Genomic DNA, 23,322 nt, shown 5'->3' with positions numbered 1-23,322 from the left:
TGGAAATGGCTCACCTTGATTATCATACACATTGTAAGGAGAGTGATAGCTTTAGATAAGCTATCACCAGCAGGACAGTGGGGTGGGGGGAGAGAAAACCTTTTGTAGTGGTAAACATCCATTTTTTCATGCTTTGTGTGTATAAAAAGATCTTCTATACTTTCCACAGTATGCATCCGATGAAGTGAGCTGTAGCTCACGAAAGCTTATGCTCAAATAAATTGGTTAGTCTCTAAGGTGCCACAAGTACTCCTTTTCTTTTATTTCCTCTGAAATCTTTTCAAAGTTATCCACACTGGGTCTTTCTGAAGCAAGGCCAGTGGATCCATACACATTTGAAAGACTTTGGCCATTAGGCACCAACACACGTTCCTCAGAAGAGAGACTGTTTACTATCCACCATGGCCCATGAAGAGTCAATGGAAACAATTCCTTTTCACAGACGTCAAGGACTTCACCCAGAAATTCCTTCCTTCTGCAATATCATGCACTGCAACTGATTCTTTCTGAGCTTTATTTATGTCCAGAACCGAATTTGGCACAACAGAAGGAGTTTGGTGATTTGTCTGAGTTTCACTTACATCTAGAATCACCTCTGGCCCATCAGGAGGATTTTCACACAACCCCCTTTCAGGTTAACTGCTAGACTTCATAGTCAAAAGATTAGAAACATTCTCTTCCTTGTTACAAGTTTCCACACTGTCAGTGGGTAACCTAGTTAAATCACCTTCATGCTTTCCTTGTGCCCTGGCTATATCATCACCCTGATCATTCGAGGTTGTCATATATTCACCCAGCAACACACAAGCAACAGGCAAAATGGAAGCACCAGAATCACTTGGTCTCTTGGGGGCTATTTATGCCATTAACTGGATGCAACCTAGTTACAGTATCATCATCCCTAGCGGAGACAAATGTAGGACCATTTCTTTCCTGGGCTTTAGTTGTATCCATAATCAACTCTGGATCAGCTGATAAATTTTCAACCATCATAGGCTGACAGGCTGCTTCTATCTGCTTTACAGACAGAAAAGAGCTGGAGAAACTTTTCCCTTTAACAGACAAACAGCTGTTTCTTTCAGATAGTCTTATTATACTGAGCTGCTTTAAACAAATCATTTCTACCTTTTTCAGGCTTACTTTCACAAACTTTACTTGCCAACAATCCATCACTCACCAAGACTGTACCTCTTCCTTCCTCAGTTAGGGCTTTAACCTGATCACCAACTTTAATTTGCTCTAGAGAAACATTTCCCTGAGCCTTATCTAATGCCAGATTCACTTCTGAGATACCAGATGGACACTCAGAAATTTCTTCCACATATGCACTGCTTCTTTGCACAGATAAACAGCTATCTTCCTCATACAGACATTTGGAGAAACCCTCCATTGGCAAATCTTTGCCCCTAGTAGACACAGGTTCAGGATTATTTCTTTCCTGTGACTGACTTATGTCAACCTGACTGAACAAAGCTTTAATATCATCCCCAATCAAAAGATCCTTAGGCAATAACTTCCTTACACCATCTATATGTCTGGCACATCTATAGGTCTGCTGCTGATGGATTTCCATTCAGTTCCATTTAGACTGAAAGGGAAACATAACCCTGATTTAGTGTGTTGCTCTGACAAATGATGGTGATGAAGACATAAAGGACAAATTCTACCTTACACTACAGGTGGAGTTAGAGAGAGTACCGTGCCACGACCTAACTAGCATCATGGGAGACCTGAATGCTGAGGTCGGTTAGGACAACACAAACAATGACAGAGCAATGGGAAGATATGGGTGTGGCACTATGAATGAAAATGGAGAAAGGCTTGTTGATTTCTGTAATATGAATGACCTAGTCATTGGCAGAACCCTATTTGAACATTCATAAGCTGACATGGTGTTCTCCAAGTGACAGAGATAAGAACCGGATTGACCATATCATCCACGGCAAATGGTGATGCTCACTGACAGATGTGAAAGTGAGAAGGGGTGCAGATGTTGGCAGCGACCACCATCTTGTGACAGCCTCCATCAACCTAAAACTGGGAAGTGTGGGTCCACCAAACAAGGGACATAGACATTAGGATACTGACAAGCTAAAGTCCCTGAAATACAGAAAGCCTTCGTTCTGCAGTTAAATAACAGGTTTCAAGCACTTGCAAACCTTGATGGAGAGGAGGGGAATGCAGATGAGGAGATCAACAAGAAGTGGGACAAAGTAACAGCAAATTATAAACAGAGCAGTGACGCCTGTCTCGGTTACAGGCAGAAGAGAAGGAAGGAGTGGATTACACCCAGCACCTGGAAGGCCATAGAAACCAGAAGAGCCCTGAAGAAAAAGGTTTTAGAGAGACAATCCTAGAAGCTAAAGGACAGATACCACAAGCAGTACAGCAAGGCACACAAGGAGGTCAAACACCTTGTGAGAGCAGACAAACTGCTAATGTAGTGCCCATCTTTTAAAAAGGGGAGGAGGAGGATCCAGGGAGCTACAGGCCAGTCAGCCTCACCTCAGTCCCTGGAAAAATCACGGAGCAGGTCCTCAAGGAATCAGTTCTGAAGCACTTAGAGGAGAGGAAATTGATCAGGAACAGTTGGCATGGATTCACCAAGGGCAAGTCGTGCCTGACTAATCTAATTGCCTTCTATAACAACATAACTCCCTCTGTGGGTGAGGGGAAAGCAGTCAACATGTTACTCCTGGACTTTAGCAAAGCTTTTGACACGTCTCCCACAGTATTCTTGCCAGCAAGTTAAAGTAGTATGGTTTGGATGAATGGACTATAAGGTGGACAGAAAGCTGGCTAGATCGTCAGGTAGTGATCAATGGCTCCATGGCTAGTTGGCAGCCAGTATCCAGCATAGTGCCCCAAGGGTCGGTCCTGGGGCTGGTTTTGTTCAGTATCTTCATAAATGATCTGGAGGATGGTGTGGATTGCACCCTCAGCAAGTTTGCAGATGGCACTAAACTGGGAGGAGAGGTAGATACGCTGGAGGGTAGGGATAGCATACAGAGTGACCTAGACAAATTAGTGGATTGGGCCAAAAGAAATCTGATGAGGTTCAACAAGGACAAGTGCAGAGTCCTGCACTTAGGATGGAAGAATCCAATGCACTGCTACAGACTAGGGACCGAATGGCTTGGCAGCAGTTCTGCAGAGAAGGACCTAGGGGTGACAGTGGACGAGAAGCTGGATAGGAGTCAACAGTGTGCCCTTGTTGCCAAGAAGGCCAATGGCATTTTGGGGTGTATAAGTAGGGGCATTGCCAGCAGATCAAGGGACGTGATTGTTCCCCTCTATTCAACATGGGTGAGGCCTCATCTGGAGTATTGTGTCCAGTTTTGGGCTCCACGCTACAAGAAGGATGTGGAAAAATTGGAAAACGTCCAGCAGAGGGCAACAAAAATGATTAGGGGACTGGAACACATGACTTAAGAGGAAACGCTGAGGGAACTGGGATTGTTTAGTTGCGGAAGAGAAGAATGAGGGGGGATTTGATAGCTGCTTTCAACTACCTGAGAGGGGGTTCCAAAGAGGATGGTTCTAGACTATTCTCAGTGGTAGAAGATGACAGAACAAGGGGTAATGGTCCCAAGTTGCAGTGGGGAAGGTTTAGGTTGGATATTAGGAAAAACTTTTTCACTAGGAGGGTGGTGAAACACTGGAAGGGGTTACCTAGGGAGGTGGTGGAATCTCCTTCCTTAGAGGTTTTTAATGTCAGGCTTGACAAAGCCCTGGCTGGGGTGATTTAGTTGGGGATTGGTCCTGCTTTGAGCAGGGGGTTGGACTAGATGACCTCCTGAGGTCCCTTCCAACCCTGATATTCTATGATTCTATGATCCGGAACAGAATCAATAAAGCCAGAAACACCTTCCAGACTTAAATACAGTCTGGAAATCCTCAAAATACAACACCAAACCAAACTCAAGATTTATCAGAGCTGCGTACTTCCAACACTACTTTAGAGTGCAGAATGCTGGGGAATGAGGAAGAAGGACCTGTCCAAACTGTCGTCATTCCCTACAACCTGCCTTAGAAAAATCCTCCATATCTTTTGGCCCAGAATAATCTCAAAGCAAGATCTAATGACACAGTGCAGCCAAGAGGATCTGAGCACCATCATTGCCAGGAGGTGCTGGAGATGGATCGGTCGTGTGCTTCGGGTACAAACTGATTCCATCACCAGAGTAGCAATAAGATTGGACACCTGAAGGCAAGCGAAAACGAGGCCACCCGAAAGCAACGTGGTGAAGACCTGTGGAAGCTGAGCTGAAAACCTGGGGCACAGCTGGGGAACCACTGAAAGACTCGCCAGAAACAGACAGGAGTGGAGGAGCTTTGTCGCTGCCCTAAACGCCAGAGACGTAATAGGAACATGATTGATGATCATAGAATCATAGAATATCAGGGTTGAAAGGGACCCCAGAAGGTCATCTAGTCCAACCCCCTGCTTGAAGCAGGATCAATTCCCAGTTAAATCATCCCAGCCAGGGCTTTGTCAAGCCTGACCTTAAAAACCTCTAAGGAAGGAGATTCTACCACCTCCCTAGGTAACGCATTCCAGTGTTTCACCACCCTCTTAGTGAAAAAGTTTTCCCTAATATCCAATCTAAACCTCCCACACTGCAACTTGAGACCATTACTCCTCGTTCTGTCATCTGCTACCATTGAGAACAGTCTAGAGCCATCCTCTTTGGAACCCCCTTTCAGGTAGTTGAAAGCAGCTATCAAATCCCCCCTCATTCTTCTCTTCTGCAGGCTAAACAATCCCAGCTCCCTCAGCCTCTCCTCATAAGTCATGTGTTCCAGACCCCTAATCATTTTTGTTGCCCTTCGCTGGACTCTCTCCAATTTATCCACATCCTTCTTGTAGTGTGGGGCCCAAAACTGGACACAGTACTCCAGATGAGGCCTCACCAATGTCGAATAGAGGGGGACGATCACGTCCCTCGATCTGCTCGCTATGCCCCTACTTATACATCCCAAAATGCCATTAGCCTTCTTGGCAACAAGGGCACACTGCTGACTCATATCCAGCTTCTCGTCCACTGTCACCCCTAGGTCCTTTTCCGCAGAACTGCTGCCTAGCCATTCGGTCCCTAGTCTGTAGCTGTGCATTGGGTTCTTCCGTCCTAAGTGCAGGACCCTGCACTTATCCTTATTGAACCTCATCAGATTTCTTTTGGCCCAATCCTCCAATTTGTCTAGGTCCTTCTGTATCCTATCCCTTCCCTCCAGCGTATCTACTACTCCTCCCAGTTTAGTATCATCCGCAAATTTGCTGAGAGTGCAATCCACACCATCCTCCAGATCATTTATGAAGATATTGAACAAAACCGGCCCCAGGACCGACCTTTGGGGCACTCCACTTGATACCGGCTGCCAACTAGACATGGAGCCATTGATCACTACCCGTTGAGCCCGACAATCTAGCCAGCTTTCTATCCACCTTATAGTGCATTCATCCAGCCCATACTTCCTTAACTTGGTGACAAGAATACTGTGGGAGACCGTGTCAAAAGCTTTGCTAAAGCAAAATGATGGTGATGACCAGCTATAACTTCATGTTTAACACCATTCCATTCAAGATGGATTCTGGCTAAAGGCACACTTACCGTAAACTCAGAGGATTATAATGTTCACACTCTGATTTGGTAAATAATCTTCCTCTTTGACAAGATCTGCTTTAACCAGAGTGATGTTAGAAGCTGTAATTTGCCCTAAACAGCTTTTACCGTTGACTTTTTACATTCTCTGCACAAGTTATGGGGTTACCGTCACCCAAGCTCACGGTCGAAGCATTTACATAAAAGGTGGCAGTGTTGGGGTAAGTTTTTGGTTACACACAGACAACTGCTTAGAGCAGGGGTGGGCAAACTTTTTGGCCTGAGGGCCACATCGGGGTTGCGAAACTGTATGGAGGGCTGGGTAGGCAAGGCTGTGCTCCCCAAACAGCCTGGCCCCTGCCCCCATTTCCCCCTCTCCTGCTTCTTGTTCAGTGACTGCCCCGAGCCATCCAACCCCCCCCCCCCCGCTTCTTGTTCCCTGACTACCCCCTCCCGGATCCCACCCCCTATCCAACCCCCCTGCTCCCTGTCCCCTGACTAATTGCCCTGACCCCTATCCACACCCCCACCCCCTGACAGGCCCCCTGGGACTCCCATGCCTATCCAACCCCCACCGTTCCCCGTCCCCTGATCGCTTGCCCCCCACCCCAAGCCTCTGCCCCGTTCAACCGCTCACTGCCCACCGGGACCCCCTGCCCCATATCCAACCCACCTCACTCCCCGCCCCCTTACCATGCCGCTCAGAGTGACAGGACGCTGCCCAGAGCGCTGGCAATGCAGTGAGCTGAGGCTGTGGGGGCGGGGGGACAGCAGGGGAGGGGCCGGGGGCTAGCCTCCCTGGCCCAAAGCTCCCGTGGCCCGCAGGCTGTAGTTTGCTCACCTCTGGCTTAGAGTCGAACAACATACCAACATTGTGACAACTGGATAGCTTCTATCCCCATCTTTGCTGTTGAGAGGAGCTGTTTTTTCCTTTATTCTCTTGAGTTGGAGCTCAAGTCTGTCCACTTTTGCCTTAGCTTCTAGTTTCTGCAATCGAATATATACCATTCGTTGTTCTTGTTCAAAACACAGGCATTCTCTTTCAGCAGCTTCTCCTTCCAAATCAGCTATTTTTTGCTTTTGTTCAAGTTCTAGCCGCTGGTTTCTCACTGCAAGCATTTTCACTGGGTCAGCTTCCTCCCCTGGGGCCTTTTTCTTAAGACAAACCCCTCTGTGAGCACAATTCTTCCAGGCTTTTTCTGTCAGGATCTTGATCATGGGTCACTCACTGTAACTGATTTTTAACCCTTAAACTCTCCAATATCAAAATTTAATTTTGATAAGTGTGTGGTTCTGACCCAAAAACCCAATTAACCTGCCACTGTGACTGGGGTCCTAGTGGGGAGCCAGCTGTGATCACTCAATTAGGGTGAACTGCAAAGAACGGGGCAGACAATCCCCAAAAAGCTGGTGGCTATTCCAATACTTAGATTCACCAAACCAGCATGAAACAGCTTCTTTATTACCTTACTGGTTACTCAGAAGTCCAAACAACACAGTTCCCTTAAAGTGATCCAGCTGTGCATTGGGAACAACCCAATGCACAGCTACAGACTAGGGACCGAATGGCTAGGCAGCAGTTCTGCGGAAAAGGACCTAGGGGTGACAGTGGACGAGAAGCTGGATATGAGTCAGCAGTGTGCCCTTGTTGCCAAGAAGGCCAATGGCATTTTGGGATGTATAAGTAGGGGCATAGCGAGCAGATCGAGGGACGTGATCGTCCCCCTCTATTCAACATTGGTGAGGCCTCATCTGGAGTACTGTGTCCAGTTTTGGGCCCCACACCACAAGAAGGATGTGGATAAATTGGAGAGAGTCCAGCGAAGGGCAACAAAAATGATTAGGGGTCTGGAACACATGACTTATGAGGAGAGGCTGAGGGAACTGGGATTGTTTAGTCTGCTGAAGAGAAGAATGAGGGGGGATTTGATAGCTGCTTTCAACTACCTGAGAGGTAGTTCCAGAGAGGATGGTTCTAGACTATTCTCAGTGGTGGAAGAGGACAGGACAAGGAGTAATGGTCTCAAGTTGCAGTGGGGGAGGTTTAGGTTGGATATTAGGAAAAACTTTTTCACTAGGAGGGTGGTGAAACACTGGAATGCGTTGCCTAGGGAGGTGGTAGAATCTCCTTCCTTAGAAGTTTTTAAGGTCAGGCTTGACAAAGCCCTGGCTGGGATGATTTAATTGGGTATGGGTCCTGCTTTTGAGCAGGGGGTTGGACTAGATGACCTCCTGAGGTCCCTTCCAACCCTGATATTCTATGATTCAGGCCCCAATCCAGGTACCCACGTCAAATATGAAAATTTCTGTAAATCTTATTTCATCATATAAAAAGAACAGATTCTACCAATCCAAAAGGATCAGACACTTTACTTCCCAGGTTAATGAATGTTTCAGATCTTACTCAAATACACGCTACACTTTTAACTAAACTAAAATTTATTAAAAAATGAGAGTATGCTTAAAAGATCAATATACAGACAGACATGAGTTCAATTCATTGAGGTTCAGATTCATAGCAAAGATGGTGAGCTTTGTAGTTGCAAAGAGTTTTTAGAATTCAGTTCATAAGTCATAGTCCAATGTCCAAATCTCATATTCAGGGCGTACCAGCATAACTGGGACCTCAGTCTTGTGACTCAAATGTCCCCTGATGAAGCCTAAGCAGATCTGAGATGGCAGAATCGGGACCCCAAGGATCTTTTATACAATTTCATGTCTTCTTTGACAAGCTGGGATTTCCTGGGGGAAGGGGGGGGGTAATTAGGATAACTTTGCAGGAGGTCCATCACTGATACTTAGCTATATGAATTAACATAAGGCCATTTGTGTTTTCCTTCACCATTCACAGTACATTTCAAAGAGAGATGAGTACCGAGATATCCCGTGTTTATGCTGTATTATGATATCATTTAAATGAATTGTAGACAGGGACTGTTGACATGTAAATACACAAACATTAACTCCCCACATGCCTTCTGTGGGTTATTTATTTTGCAGGATGTTTAACCCTTTCTAGTCATGCATCGGTCATGTTTTCCAATGTGCATTACTTGCTTCAGAGGATGTATGCATATGGGGGTGTGTGGCAGGAGTGGGGGGGGACGGCATGGGGGTGCCACAGTACAGATATCTTAGTTGAAGCCAAGCAGAAACAACTAAGGTGTCTGTACAGTGCAAGGAACCTGGGTATCAAAATGGAGGAACTACTGGTGCAGGAAGTGAAACCAGATATTATAATGATAAATGGTGGAACAGTAGTCATGACTGGAATACAGGCTATTGAAGAGCATGTGCTGTTCAGAAGTGGAGTAGCATTGTATATAGACTAAGTAGACTAAAGAAATTAGAAGTGCTGGAATGGATAAAACAGAATCCGTTTGGTCAAATTTGCTTTGGGGAAGAAAGGTAACAAAGGCTCCACTGGGATAGTGCTTGGAGTCTGCTACAGATCAGTGTTCCCTCTAATTTTTTACATCCACGTGGGAATGAATTTTGTTATGTGCACCCATATGGACGTGAGGTGTGACACATCACCTCCATATGGGTGCACATAACAAAATTCATGTGGTGAAGGTGGGGCCAAGGGGTTGAGTGTGTGGGAGGGGGCTTAGGGCTAGGGCAGAGTGGGGGTTGGGTTGTTGGGGGATGATGGCTCTGGGGTGGGGCCGGGGATGAGGGGTTTGGGGTGCAGGCTGCCCCCGGGCGGTGGTGGGGAGAGAGGACTCTCTCCAGCCCCCTCTCGCCATAGCAGCTCGGGGCCAGGGGAGAGGTGCCTCGGCGGGGCTGGGCCGAGGGAGGGACTCCTCTCTCCTGGCCACAGCAACTCCTCTCCCCGCTGGGACGGGGCTTAATAGGCAGCTGTGTGGCCCCACATCTTAGAGGGAATTTAGCTGCAGACCCCCGGGATCTGATTTGGATATGGATAGAGATCTTTTATATGGTTAATGAAATAAATACTACTGGGAATTGTGTGATTATAGGAGACTCTAATTTCCCAGATATAGATTGGAGGACAATAATGGTAAGGCCAAGATATTTCTGGATGTGAGAGCAGATAGATTTCGTCACCAGATAGTCACCAAACCAACAAGAGGCGAAGCTATTTTAGATTCAGTATTGGTAAGTAGCGAGAACTTCACAGAACTGGTTGTAGAGGACAGCCTTGGTTTAAGTGATCATGAGTCAATTCACTTTTAAACTAAATGAAAGGATAAACAGATAGCTCTGCAACTAGGGCCCTTGATTCCAGAAGGGGAAACTTTAAAAAATTAAGGGAGTTAGGGAAGTGGACGGGACTGAAGAACTCAAGGATCTGAATGTGGAGGAGGCTTGGAATTGCTTTAAGTCAAAGTTGCAGAAGCTCTCTGAAACCTGCATTCTGAGCAAGGGGAAAAAATTTGTAAGGGAAAGTTGCAGACCAAACTAGATGAACAAGCATTTCCAATAAGTTATTTAGAGCAAGCCTACAAGGACCTAGGGGTGACAGTGGACAAGAAGCTGGATATGAGTCAGCAGTGTGCCCTTGTTGCCAAGAAGGCCAATGGCATTTTGGGATGTATAAGTAGGGGCATAGCGAGCAGATCGAGGGACGTGATCGTTCCCCTCTATTCAACATTGGTGAGGCCTCATCTGGAGTACTGTGTCCAGTTTTGGGCCCCACACTTCAAGAAGGATGTGGATAAATTGGAGAGAGTCCAGCGAAGGGCAACAAAAATGATTAGGGGACTGGAACACATGACTTATGAGGAGAGGCTGAGGGAGCTGGGATTGTTTAGCCTGCAGAAGAGAAGAATGAGGGGGGATTTGATAGCTGCTTTCAACTACCTGAAAGGGGGTTCCAAAGAGGATGGCTCTAGACTGTTCTCAATGGTAGCAGATGACAGAACGAGGAGTAATGGTCTCAAGTTGCAGTGGGGGAGGTTTAGATTGGATATTAGGAAAAACTTTTTCACTAAGAGGGTGGTGAAACCCTGGAATGCGTTACCTAGGGAGGTAGTAGAATCTCCTTCCTTAGAGGTTTTTAAGGTCAGGCTTGACAAAGCCCTGGCTGGGATGATTTAACTGGGAATTGGTCCTGCTTTGAGCAGGGGGTTGGACTAGATGACCTTCTGGGGTCCCTTCCAACCCTGATATTCTATGATTCTACAAGGAATGAAAGAAGGACTAGATCATCAAGGAAAGCTACCTCTTGGAGGTCAGAAACAGTGAGAACTGCCACAAGCCAAGCAGAGTTGGACTTTTGAAAGGAAATTGAAACCTACAGTAAATAAATAAAGAGGAGAAGAGAAGGCGGGATGGGGGGGAAGAGACATAACAGCTTTCAAGTACATAAAGGGTTGTTACAAGAAAGAGGGAGAAAAATTGTTAACATCTGAGGATAGGACAAGAAGCAATGGGCTTAAATTGCAGCAAGGGCGGTTTAGGTTGGACATTAGGAAAAACTTCCTAACTGTCAGGGTGGTTAAGCACTGGAACAAATTGCCTAGGAAGGTTGTGGAATCTCCATCACTGGAGGTTTTTAAGAACAGGTTACCCCAGGGGTTCTCAAACTGGGGTCGGGACCCCTCGGGTCGCAAGGTTATTACATGGAAGATCACGAGCTATCAGCCTCCACCCCACAAAGCCCGCTTTGTTTCCAGCATTTATAATGGTGCTAAATTAAAAACACTTAAATATATTTATAAGGGGGGTTGCACTCGGAGGCTTGCTATGTGAAAGGGGTCACCAATATAAGTTTGAGAACTACTGGGTTAGACAAACACCTGTCAGGAATGATCTAGTTATTACGTAGTCCTGCCTTAAGTGCAGGGGACTGGACTAGGTGACCTTGAGGTCCCTTCTGGTCACACTTCTGTGAAAACAAGGAAAGAAGTGGGACTACTAAACACAGCGCATGGAGTGGAAATTAGAGATAATCTAATGGCCCACACATAAATGAATATTTCATCTCAGTTTTCATTAAGGGTATTGAGGAGCTTGGGGGCAGTGGCAGGATGGGTAATGGGAACAAGGATATGGAAGTAGAAATGATCACATCCAAGGTGGAAGCCAAACTCAAACAGCTTAATTGGGTCCAAATCAGAGGGATCGATAATCTCCATTCAAGAATATTAAAGGGAACTGGCACATGAAACTGCAAGCCCAATAGCAAGGATTTTGAATGAGTCCGTAAACTTGGGGCTCATACCTTATGACTGAAGAATTGTAAATATAGTACTTATATTTCAGAAAGGAGGGGGGAAAACTAATTGAGTAAAGTACAGGCCTGTTAATTTGACCTCAGTTGTATCCAAGGTCTTGGAACAAATTTTGAAAGAGAGAACTGTTAAGAACATTGACGTGAATAATAGGGATAAAATACAATGTGGGTTTACAAAAGGCAGATTGCCAGATCTGTGTAACCAATTTTCTAAACAAAGGAAATGCAGTAGATCTAATAATTTCCCATGTTGATCAGTTAAATTGGAGAAGATAGAGATAAATTTGAGAATCAAAAGGTGGTTAAAGGGGAGACTACAATGTGTCATGTTGGAGGGAGGTTACTAGTGAAGTTCGTCAAGGATTGGCCTTAGGAAAAATCTTATCTAACATTTTTCCTTAATGACCTTGGCACAAAAGTGGGAGTGTGCTAATAGAATTTGCGGATGACACAAAGTTGGGAGGTATTGCCAATAATGAGGAGAACCGGAATACCATACAAGAAGATTTGGATGACTGAAAAGTGGAGTAATAGAAATGGAATGAAATTAATAGTGTAAAGTGCAAGGTCATGCACATAGGGACTAACAAAATTTTTTGGCTATATGCTGGGGAGCTATCAGTTGATAGCGACAGAGGAGAAAGATTTGGGTGTATTGATTGATCATAGGATGACTCTAAGCTGCCAGTGTGATGTGACTGTGAAAAAGGCTAATGCATCAGTCAAGGTATTCCAGTAGAGATAAGGAGGTGTCGGTACCGTTATACAAGGCACTGGGGAGACCTCATCTGGAATACTGTGTGCAGTTCTGGTCTCCCATGTTTAAGAAAGTTGAATTCAAACTGGAACAAGTGCAGAGAAGGGATACTAGGATGATCCAAGGAATGGAGAACCTACCTTACGAGAGGAGACTTAAGGATCTTGGCTTGATTAGCCTAACCAAACGAAGGCTATGGGAAATACAATTGTTCTCTATAATTACATCAGGAGGATAAACAGTGAGGGAGACGAGTTAAGAGCCAGTGTTAACACAAGAACAAATTGGTATAAACTGGCCATCAATAAGTTTAGGCATGAAATTAGATAAAGGTTTCTAACCCTCATGGGAGTGCTGTTCTGGGACAGCCTCCCAAGGCAAGTAGTTTGGGCAAAAGACCTAACTTGTTTTAAGACTTATCAAGCTAGGTTTATGGAGGGAACGGTATGATGAGATTGCCTACATGGAATATGGCCCAGCTGCAACTGCTGTTAGAAAATATCTCCAACAGCCAGAGATGGGACACTAGATGGGGAGGGCTCTGAGTTACTCCAGAGAATTCTTCCCCAGGTGTCTGGCTGGTGGGACTTGCCCACATGCTCAGAGTTTAACAAATCTCCACATTTGGTGTCAGGAAAGAATTTAGCCCCAGATCACATTGTCAGAGTCCCTGGGGGGGTTTCGCCTTCCTCTGCAGCATAGGGCACAGGACACTTGCTGGATTTCACTACATTAAATGGTGGACTCTCCTGAACTTGAAGCCTTTAAATCAAATTTTGAGCACTTCAGTAACTGAGCCAGAGGTTCTGGGCCTATGCAGGAGTTGGGTGGGTGAGTTTCTGTGACCTGTAATGTGCAAGAGGTCAAATTACATGATCATGATGATCTCTTTTGGTCTTAAAGTCTCAGTCTGGGGCAGGGTTGTGTGATTTGAGGATGGAGCCTGGGTGGGTGCTGTGGGGTGTGTGTGGAGGGCCAGGGAAGTGTGATTCGGCACTGGTGAGGCCACACATGTAGTAGTGCGTCCAGTTTAGGTCCCTCCACTATAGAAGGGATGTGGACAAATTGGAGAGAGTCCAGCGGAGGGCAACAAAAATTATGAGAGGGCTGGGGCACATGATTTATGAGGGGCGGCTGAGGGAACTGGGATTATTTAGTCCGCAGAAGAGAAGAGGGAGGGGGGATTTGATAGCAGCCTTCAGCTACCTGAAGGGGGGTTCAAAAGGGGATGGAGCTCGGCTGTTCTCCGTGGAGGCAGATGACAGAACAAGGAGTAATGGTCTCAAGTTGCAGTAGGGGAGGTCTAGGTTGGATATTAGGAAACATTATTTCTCTAGGAGGGTGGTGAAGCACTGGAATGGGTTACCTAGGGAGGGGGTGGAATCTCCTCCTTAAAGGTTTTTAAGGTCAGGCTTGACAAAGCCCTGGCTGGGATGATTTAGTTGGGGATCGGCCCTGCTTTGAGCAGGGGGTTGGACTAGATGACCTCCTGAGGTCCCTTCCAACCCTAATCTTCTATGATTCAGGGAGGGGTATGAGGGGGGAATGCTGCAGGGTGTGTGTGTGTATGTGTATATATATATAGGGGCAGGGGAGTGATTTGGGAGGGTATATGGGGGAGTGCTGGGGTGTGGAGGGGCGGGGAGTGTGATTTGGGAGGGGGTATGAGGGAGTGCTGCGGTGGGGGGAGATGATGCAGGGTGTGTGGTTGTGGGGGTGCTATGGGGTGTGGCGAGGGGTTTGGGAGGAATGCAGCGGTGGGGGGAGATGATGCAGGGTGTGTGCTATGGGATGTGGGAAGGGGTTTGGGAGGAGTGCTGTGGGGTGTGGGGAGGTATGTATGAGTGCTGCACTGCGGGGGTGCTATGGGGTGTGGGGAGGAGTATGGGTGAGTCCTGCAGTTGGGGGAGATGCTGCAATAGGGTTTGTGTGGTTGTGGGGGTGCAATGGGATGTAGGAAGGGGTTTGGGAGGAGTGCTGCAGTGGGGGGAGATGCTACAGGATATATGGGAGTGTGGGGAGGGGTACGGGTGAGTCCTGCAGCGTGGGGAGATCCTGCAGCAGGTTGTGTGGTTGTGGGGAGGGGTTTGGGGGAGATGCTACAAGGTATGTGTGGTTGTGAGCAGGGCTGGCTCCAGTGTTTTTGCTGCCCCAAGCGGCCAAAAAAACAAACAAACCTTGCCACTGAACGGGGAGGCGGATTGATGGTGCGACCAAAGAAGAGTCGTGTCCCCACTGCCGAATTGCCGCCGAGCGTGAAACACACTGTGATGGAGCGGCTGCCGAATTCCTGCCACCACCTCCGAGGATGGATTGCTGCTCCAGAGCCCGCCGTCCTGCCACCCCTTTATAATGGCCGCCCCAGGCACCTGCTTGGTTCACTGGTGCCTGGAGCTGGCCCTGGTTGTGGGGAGGGGTATGAGAGAGTGCTGTGGTGGGGGGAGAAGCTGCCGGGTGAGGGTGGTGTGGGGAGGGGTTTGGGAGGAGTGCTGCAGGGTGTGTGTGGGTGTGGGGAGGGGTATGGGGGAGTGCTGTGGTGGGGGAGATGCTGCAGCAGGGTGTGTGGAGGGCTGGCCGAGTTTGTGGTTTGGGAAGGGATGCGTGCGCACACTCCCTGTGTATTTCTCTCCCCCTCCCAGCTGACATTCCTCTGGACTAGGGTTCCTGCCTCGTCAGACCTGCTGTGAGCCAATGCAGAGCCATGGGGAGCCCTGGGCCTCCGAGCAAGGCTGTCCCAGAAACATTGCTGCAGTGCTCAGGAATGCAGCTGGAATGGCTCCATGTGGGAGGGCAGGAGAGGAGAGAGCTGCTCAGAGCCCCACCCCTGGGTGTGTGTCTCAGCTATGGGGTCCCCTGGAAACCAAAGCGGAAGGGAATCCTCTGACCATGATCATATGGGGGAGTGTGATCTGCTGCTCCAGACCCTAATCCTAACCCTCCCCAGCCTTAGCCCCCTCTCTGCCTGGCCCCCTCACCTTCCTCACCTTCCTCCTCTCTGCTCGGGCTGTTCCTGACTTTACTGCCCAGTCAGTGCCAGCTGCTGAAATTGGCCCAGATTCTACTCCTCCCCTCTGGGGCTCGCTCTGGGCAGGGGTGTTTCGTTGCTGTTGCCCTGGGGCTTGCAGGCCTTGGTCCTGGCTGAGAGTTCCACTGTCTGGCCAGGATTCCGCTCCCAGGAGCGAAATGAACATCTGGGACTTCAAGGGCCTGGCCTGGGGCAGTGACTGGGCCTCTAAGCACGCAGCCCATCCTCCATGGCACAGAGGGTAAGCCAGGGTGTCTTCCACCCCATATATTATAGCGTGGGTTACTGATACGGGGCTCCTTGCTGTGGGGCTGGGTGTTGCTGTGACAAGCTGGGGGCCAGGGTGCCTGGGATGGGTTTTTAATCTCTTCCTGTTAGGTTTTCTCTGAGCTCCTATCCATGCCATGGCCCTGTTAGGAGAGGAGGGACCTTTCTGTGGGGTGGTGGTTAGACCAGATGCCGCTGCTTGGGGTAGCCAGACTGGTGTAACATCTCCCAGCACAGCTCTGACCAGGGATGTCAGAAGCTCCAGGCCCAGTGCCTGGGAGCTGATCATTGCTGTGGCAACCTTCATTTTTGCCATTCCCAGCTTCACTGTTAGTGCGACGTTAACAGCAGTATTTTGCATGTAGCTTCATTGGTTTTAGGCAAGACAGGAGAGTGGGTGGGGACAGAGGGAGAGGCACCTTGCTGCAGCCCCAGAGACCTTGGGTCCCGGGCAGCGCTTCTTCAACAGAGGCAATACCTGGCCTGTGGGATTGGGGTGCAAGAGCATCTGACACTGAAACACCAGCTGAGGGTTCACACATGCCTGTCAGGGAGGATCAGGAGGAGGCTTGAGCAGGAACACAGAGGGTCACGTCTCTAAGGCCTGCAGGCCATTGGACTCACTCCTGTTCTCTCTGGCTTTCTGGGTGACGTGAGCAAGGGCTACGGAGACGGTGAAATGCGGAGCGGCAGCTCTGCTCACTGGCAGGGTTTGTATCTAGCAGCAGCCAGAGGCCTTGATCAGGATCAGGCCCAGTCGTTCCAGGAACTGTGCATCCAGGGAGCTCTGTCTAAACAGAAAGAAAAGGAGTACTTGTGGCACCTTAGAAACTAACCAATTTAGTAAATTTAATAAATTGATTAGTCTCTAAGGTGCCACAAGTACTCCTTTTCTTTTTGCAAATACAGACTAACACGGCTGTTACTTTGAAACCTGTCTAAACAGAAAGACAATACAAATGGGTGTGACAAACAGGGCAAGGATGAGAGTAAAGGGGGTGGACTCCTACACGAGCATAGTGAGCACTGGGGACGGTGATGGTTCTTAAAAGGCAGCATGGTCCAGGGGGAAGGGCACTGTCCTGGAAGTGAGGAGACTTGGGCTCTCCTTCCAGCTTTCCTACTGTGGGGCCTGGGGCAGAGACCAGCCCCTGGCCGTGCCACTGTTTCCTCTGTCTGGTCTCTTCAGTGGCTTGTGAGCTCTGTGGGGGCAGAGACAGTCTCTCACTGTGAGTCTGTGTAGCGCCCAGCACCATGGGCACGTCTGGATGCTTTCCTAGCATACAGAATACATAGTAAGGTGGTTAAACTGATGATTTTAATGGGGTGTTGGCTGGCTGGCTGGCTTCTTGTGGAGGTCACAGCAGGAGTGACTTGTGCAGGTGCCTCTGTGGAAGAAAGCAGGGCCAGGGCTTACACCTAGTAACTAACTGGGGAGGGAGGAAAGAGGGGCCCTGTGTTCCATCCGGTCCCAGCAGAGGTGCTGGGCGCTAGCTTTGTGCTGTTTTTGCAGGATTCAGGCTCACTGTAGCACGTTGGACATGGTATAAATTGGAAGTGACATTGCTCTTTTTTTTTCTCTTTCAAGCTCTGAAACTCCTGTTGCTCCAGACTGGGGCACGTTCTGCCTCTGGCTGCTCCTTGCCAGTCAGCAAGTGGTGCTCGGCAACTTGCTTTGTGCTTCTTTCTCAGAGGCAGCCTGTTAGAAGCACCAGTGCTCCTTGGACACTGTGGGGTCCCTTACAAGTCTGAGTCTGGGAGGAGACCTGGTTCTCCAGAGGGTGGGGCTCACTGACCAAATGTAGAGCATTCACCTCTGAGACTGATGGACTGGGCAGCATTACCAAAGCTTACCCATGGACCCTCGGGTATCTGTTAGGGCAGGTATGACCTGTGGAGATGGGGCTATACTGCGTTTGGGGTTTGATTCCCTGGCTCCTTTTGTCAGCAGTGCCCATCCCTGACCTGGTGGTAGGAAGCTCCATAGTGCAGGGCTGTCCTCCTTCCCCCAGGGTCAGGCATGACTTTTCCTCATCGCTCTTTGATGAGACATGGCTTACAATGGTTTGAGCTGATCTTTGACTATAAGTGTGAGCAGTAATGCGGAGCACGTTCCCCCTGTGCATCGTGGCCCAAAAGGCTCTGGCTGCTCTCCTGGGAACTGGGTTAGCTAGGGATACCTGTGTGAGGAGTGGGAGGAAGCCGCTGCTCTCTGCAGGGGTGTCGGAGTGTCACTAGGGTTAGTGCCCTGCCATTTAAGCTAAGCAGGTGAGCGCATGGCAGTATCTAGAAGGGAGACCAGCAGCTCAGATCAGGTGTCGCAAGGAGTGGTGTGGGTGTAGTTGGTACAGCACCAGATAGGCTTCTGCTGGAGGAGCTGGCTGAAGTCCCGGTCCAGATCTCGTGGTCTTGCCCTGGGAATAGGAATCACTACCCCGAACGTCCTGGTCTGATCCCAGCTGGTGTGATTCCATTTTGTCTCCCCAAATCCCATGGAAGTCTGATTTGGGTACAGGGTTCTCCTTTACTTCCTGTCCTGTGGCACTTGCTGTGTGGTTGGTCTGTGCTCCACCCAGTAGTACTCCAGCAGGTGGGATGAGAGGCAGCAGTATCCATTACTCCCATGTGTAGAGAGTCCCACTGTTCTCTGGGCTGTGCCCGCCTTGCTGTGGCAGCACGGGCTCAGGTGCAGGCTGTACAAGGCCACCCAGGGCCCTGGGTACGTACTTGGGCAGCTGGCCCACAGTGTACCTGGACTGCTGTGGCTTCACTGCTTTAGCTCAGGTCTGTCTACACGTGGTGCAGTCACATCTCCGATTGCAGCGTAGACCTGTCTGGAGTCTGCTCCGCTCAGCTTGCATGCACAACAGACCGCTCCCCCTGAGCAAGGTGCCGCTTGGGAAGGGGTTTGCGAATAAATAACCCAAACCTGCCTGAGACTGACAGCACTGCTGTCCGGGGGCCAGAGCAGTGTTTGCACCAAAGGGCCTGTAGTGCTCTTTGGAGTGTGGCTAGAGAGGCGCTCTCCTTCTGCTGAGGAATAGAGAGATTTGGTTACAGGGGGTTGTGCAGCTCAGGGCAGAGGGAGGGAAGGCTGGTGGTCGGGCTTACAGCAGGGCTGTGGGATTACAGGGGGGCTCTGCAGCTCGGGGCAGAGAGAGAGGGAAGGCTAGGCGTCGGGCGTACAGCAGGGCTGTGGGATTACAGGGGGGCTGTGTAGCTCAGGGCAGAGAGAGAGGGAAGGCTGGGGGTTAGGGGCTTACATCATGGCTGTGGGATTACAGGGGGGCTGTGCAGCTCGGGGCAGAGGGAGGGAAGGCTGGGGGTCAGGCTTACAGCAGGGCTGTGGGATTACAGGGGGGCTGTGCAGCTCAGGGAAGAGAGAGAGGGAAGGCTGGGGGTTAGGGGCTTACATCGTGGCTGTGGGATTACAGGGGGGCCATGCAGCTCGGGGCAGAGGGAGAGAAGGCTGGGGGTCGGGTTTACAGCAGGGCTATGGGATTACAGGAGGCTGTGCAGCTCAGTGGGCGGCAGGGCAGGCTGGCTGGGAATTGCAATAGGACTGTGGCTGGGTGGCTCTCAGAGGGAGCAGTGGATGATGTGGTAGGGACTGGAAGTTGTGTGCTGAAGTATGTGGGATGTAGAAATCTATTGTCAGGGAGTTTCTAGAGTTTTTCATGCTCCTGAGTTTCCTGGTTGTGGGCAGAGGGTGGGTGGGTATGTTATGGTCCCCATGTGCCCAGGACACCAGAAATGCAGCATTTCCCCCATGCAGCCCCTGGTTGACTCTGCCCAGTACGGCCAACTCTCCCGGAGCCCAGAACTACACGTAATTTGTGTGCAAGGGAGCTTCTGGCAGCTGCCCTTGACTGTAATAGCTGCACAACCATGGAGCAGAGGTCCCCAAACTGTGGGACGCACCCCTCTAGGGGTGTGTGGAGGAGTGTGTGGCGGGGCCCAGGCCAGCCCCCATGGGGGGGTAGAGAGGGAGTGCCACCCAGGCCCTCCCTTCCCCCAGCTGCATCTCCAGCTCCCAGCCTGGCCCCGTCCCCAGCCTCAGTGCAGCTCTGCTCACAGCCCCAGACTCCCTCCAGCTGCAGCCCCAGCTGTGGCCCCCTTACCTCTGTCTGTGTCCCTCTTCCCCCCACCCCCTGAGCCTGTAGCCCTGGCCCTGGCTCCCGGGGGTGGCCGACAGGGGTAAGGAGGGGTGTGATCCTCAAATGTTTGGGGACCACTTCCATGGAGACTACAAGTCCCAGTGTGCAACGTGTCCTGCATCTGGGACTCCAAGGAAGCGTTGCATGCTGGGGACTGTGTTCTCTTAGGCTGTTCCTGCAGACAAGGCATGAGGATCCTATCGAGCACCGCCTTGCCATTCCTCAGAGGGCTCCACTATCCAAGTCCGCCTCTGGCTAGCTGGGGCCTGGAGCATTTAAAGCTCCCTTGTCATACTCTTGCTGCAGGGAGAAGAAAGGTTCTGCCCCTCTGCCTCCTGATGGCAGCTCTGCTACTCAGCCCCGCCGCCTTTTGGCTGGTCCCCCACGAATGACTCCAGCACTGCTGAGAGCTCCCTGGTAGCCCTGGAACTCTGTGTGGCAGAAGCTGAGAAACCAAACCCTCTCAGCCGCTTAGGGAGCGCCAAGATGCAGGGCTGCCCGCCTGTGGCCTCACAGCCCTAACCCCTGCAAAGTCGCGCTGGAAAGCTAGAAACAAACTTTCACGAAATCCCAAATTCTGCAGAACTGGTTTATCCATCCCCTCCCCAGGTGCCCCCATGAGAGAGGTTTTCTGGCTGCGTCTGTTGCGTCCCACACCAGAGGTGGGGAGAGTGAGCCCTGCATAGGGCAGAGTGCCCCTTGGGGCGAGAGGGGGTGCTGTCGAGCTGTTGTGAGTACAAGGAGCTGTCGGTGTGGCTCGGAGATCTGTTCTCAGTCCTGTTTACTACAGTTGCTGTCGTGCCCAGTGTCCCATTGTGCTAGATGCTGTACGTACACAGGGACACAGTCCCTGCCTGCAGACTTCTCCCGGATGCTGCCCTCGCTGCCTTGGGGACTGAGCGCCCCTTGCTGTGGAGATCAGCTCAGGCTGGATGGGTGCAGCACGCACAGTGATCATACCGGTGTGTCTGAGCATGGGCACTGAGTCCCCCCATCCCCCCACGCCTCCCATTTGGTGAAGGAAGCTGAGACCCGAGCTGCGCAGAAGTCAGGAAATGCCGCTGTTATGGTTCCCACGATGGCCCTGGCATGCTGCGCCTTTGACACCTGCACTGTAGCAGCAGAGTGACCACTTGGCTTTTGCCTCAGTATGTACTCGGCTGGGCAGAGTGGAGTTCCTGTGCAAAGCCTTTGCAGAGCCGTCGATCTGCCAGGCCCAGGCCGTCACTACGCTCTGCCCCATCCCCTCCTTTGTGCCGTGAGCTCTTTGGGGCAGGAATCCTGGCTGTGTCTGCAGAGGCCAGTGCTCAGGTACTATGATGGGCAGTCATTTAATACCCTAGAATACCTTTCACTGTTGCGTGTTAAACCATCAGCCGTCAGACGGAACCAGGTGTTCATGTCTGCAGGAGGGAGACCCACCTCCCTGTGAGCAAATGTGCCCTGGGTGGCTGCAGGGTGCTGTTTGTGGGCAGGGTACCATGTTTCACCTCATCCCCACTGTCTGGCCCTCAATAAACCCCCAGTGTGGGAGGTTTGAGCCGCAGCTCCTCTCACCTGCTAATGCAGACGGTTGCTTGCAGGGAGTATGTCGCGCTCAGAAGAGCTGGAACTTACCCAGAATTCAACATCTGCTTGTGGCAGGAAATCAGCAGCTTCATATCAGAGTGGAGGGGGGTAGGGTTTGTTTGCAGGCGGTTGACACTGCTCAGTGCCTGTGCAGGCTGCTCGCAAACCACGGGGGCCTGCAGCTTCCTCCACACTGATTCAGCGAGCTCCTTGCAGCTAGGGCTGGCGAGCCTGACTGCGGCTAAGGAGAGGTGAGCAGGGTGGGATGCGGACTCCTAGGTCTGCGGGTTACTGAGGGTGGCAGGTACACAGGTGTGTCGCGGGAGTGGTCTCGGCAAGTCTTACTGTCACCAGCTGCATGCCTTGAAAAACCTCCCTGACTCCTACTCTCCAGAGGTGAGGGGTGCTGCTGAGGCCTGGGGGCTCTGCCCTGCGGAGGAGCTTAGCTCCCCCAGCGGCTTGGGAGTAAGAGGGTGCTGTAGTCCTGCCAACTGCTGCCCTGGGTGGCAGCTCTGTCTTCCCTACTTCTTTCTGGCTGGTTTGGGCCTGGTGAACTTGACACCCTGTGTGGCGGCTGGGAGGGGTCTCTGGGGCTGAGCTCACAATTTGTGCTCAAGCTCCCCACTAAGGAAGTGGGGGTGAAGCAGCCCTGGCAGGGTCTAGAGGCCTCAAGTCTAGGACAGAGCCTGGCTCAGTGACACTGGTGGACACCCCTCTTCCCATGATGGGTAGAGGCTTGCACCCAGTGTTGCATCTCCCAGCAGCCTCTAATGATGGTCACCCTGGTGGGGTCTCTGGCAGGAGAGGACAGTTTAGCCACAGGGCTTTTTCACCACCAGTGGGGGAGGCTCTTGAGGGAGTTACCTTTCTGCCCTGATGGCTCCTGCAGGTTGAGTAGCCTCTGTATGGCCCCATAGCTTCTGGGACAGCCTATGGAATCCCCAGGGTGCTTCATTCCCGTCTCGTCTGCCCCCCATGAATGATATAGTCACTGGGTCTGCATCTACTGGAGATGGGGCCTGGCTGGGCTGCCCTTCCTGCCCCAAGCCAGGCCCAAATCGCCCTCCCTTCAGCCCCTCACACGCTCTCTGACCCGCCTGCTCCCTTGCTGCTCCCTCCTCGCTCTCACAGCCCCTGTGTGTCCTCCCGCCCTGCCCACAATACCGCTGCCCCTGGCTGCCTGCTCCCCCCTCCCCCCCCGCCCCGCCCCGGATACAGCGCCTGGGTCTGATTCCCCACCCTAGCAGGGAGAAACACAGACCCTTCTAACGGAGCGGAGTTAGCTGGGTGAGCCCCATGGCCTGGGCTGAGCCCCAGGAGGGAGTCTGGCTCTGGGCAGCTGCTGCCTCTGGGGAAGTGCCTGGCCTGTGAGGAAGTTAACACGGTCACGATGGACAGGGCGGGGAGGAGGCAGCATCCATGTCAACACACACAATGACAGGTTTCAGAGTAACAGCTGTGTTAGTCTGTATTCGCAAAAAGAAAAGGAGTACTTGTGGCACCTTAGAGACTAACCAATTTATTAGAGCATAAGCTTTCGTGCTACACAATGAAGCTACACAATGTAGCTGAACCCTGTGCGATGTCCTGCGGCAGAGGCAGGAGCACTGGGCGTCTCCCCAGGATTTGGGGAGGGGGGGGGTTGAGGGTAGCTCCCAGGATCTGGATGTGTGTGTTAGGAGAATGGAGTGTGTGTGTGTGTGGGGGGGGGGGGGGGTTCTCTGGTGGAGGGGCCGTGAGGA

The 23,322-nt window shown here is 50.7% G+C and overlaps 1 protein-coding gene across 2 annotated transcripts in view; it reads left to right on the top strand.

The window, feature by feature from the left end:
* Positions 1 to 23,322, top strand: part of TLN1 (talin 1) — a 134,400-nt gene that overhangs the window by 20,368 nt on the left and 90,710 nt on the right. Inside the window, exon 1 of one of the 2 annotated variants that reach the window (XM_084629454.1) lies at positions 15,809 to 15,828. The exons of the other annotated variant lie outside the window; for it this stretch is intronic. The gene's annotated coding sequence lies outside the window, so the exon portion shown is untranslated. Of the gene's footprint in view, positions 1 to 15,808; positions 15,829 to 23,322 lie in introns of those variants that run through there. 2 annotated transcript variants of the gene reach the window in all.

This window comes from Lepidochelys olivacea (genome assembly GCF_965140295.1).
Source record: "Lepidochelys olivacea isolate rLepOli2 genome assembly, chromosome: 5".
In the NCBI taxonomy this organism is placed as follows: domain Eukaryota; kingdom Metazoa; phylum Chordata; order Testudines; family Cheloniidae; genus Lepidochelys; species Lepidochelys olivacea.
The sequence above is the reverse complement of the archived record's forward strand: the minus strand, read 5'-3'. Positions and strand labels throughout refer to the sequence as shown.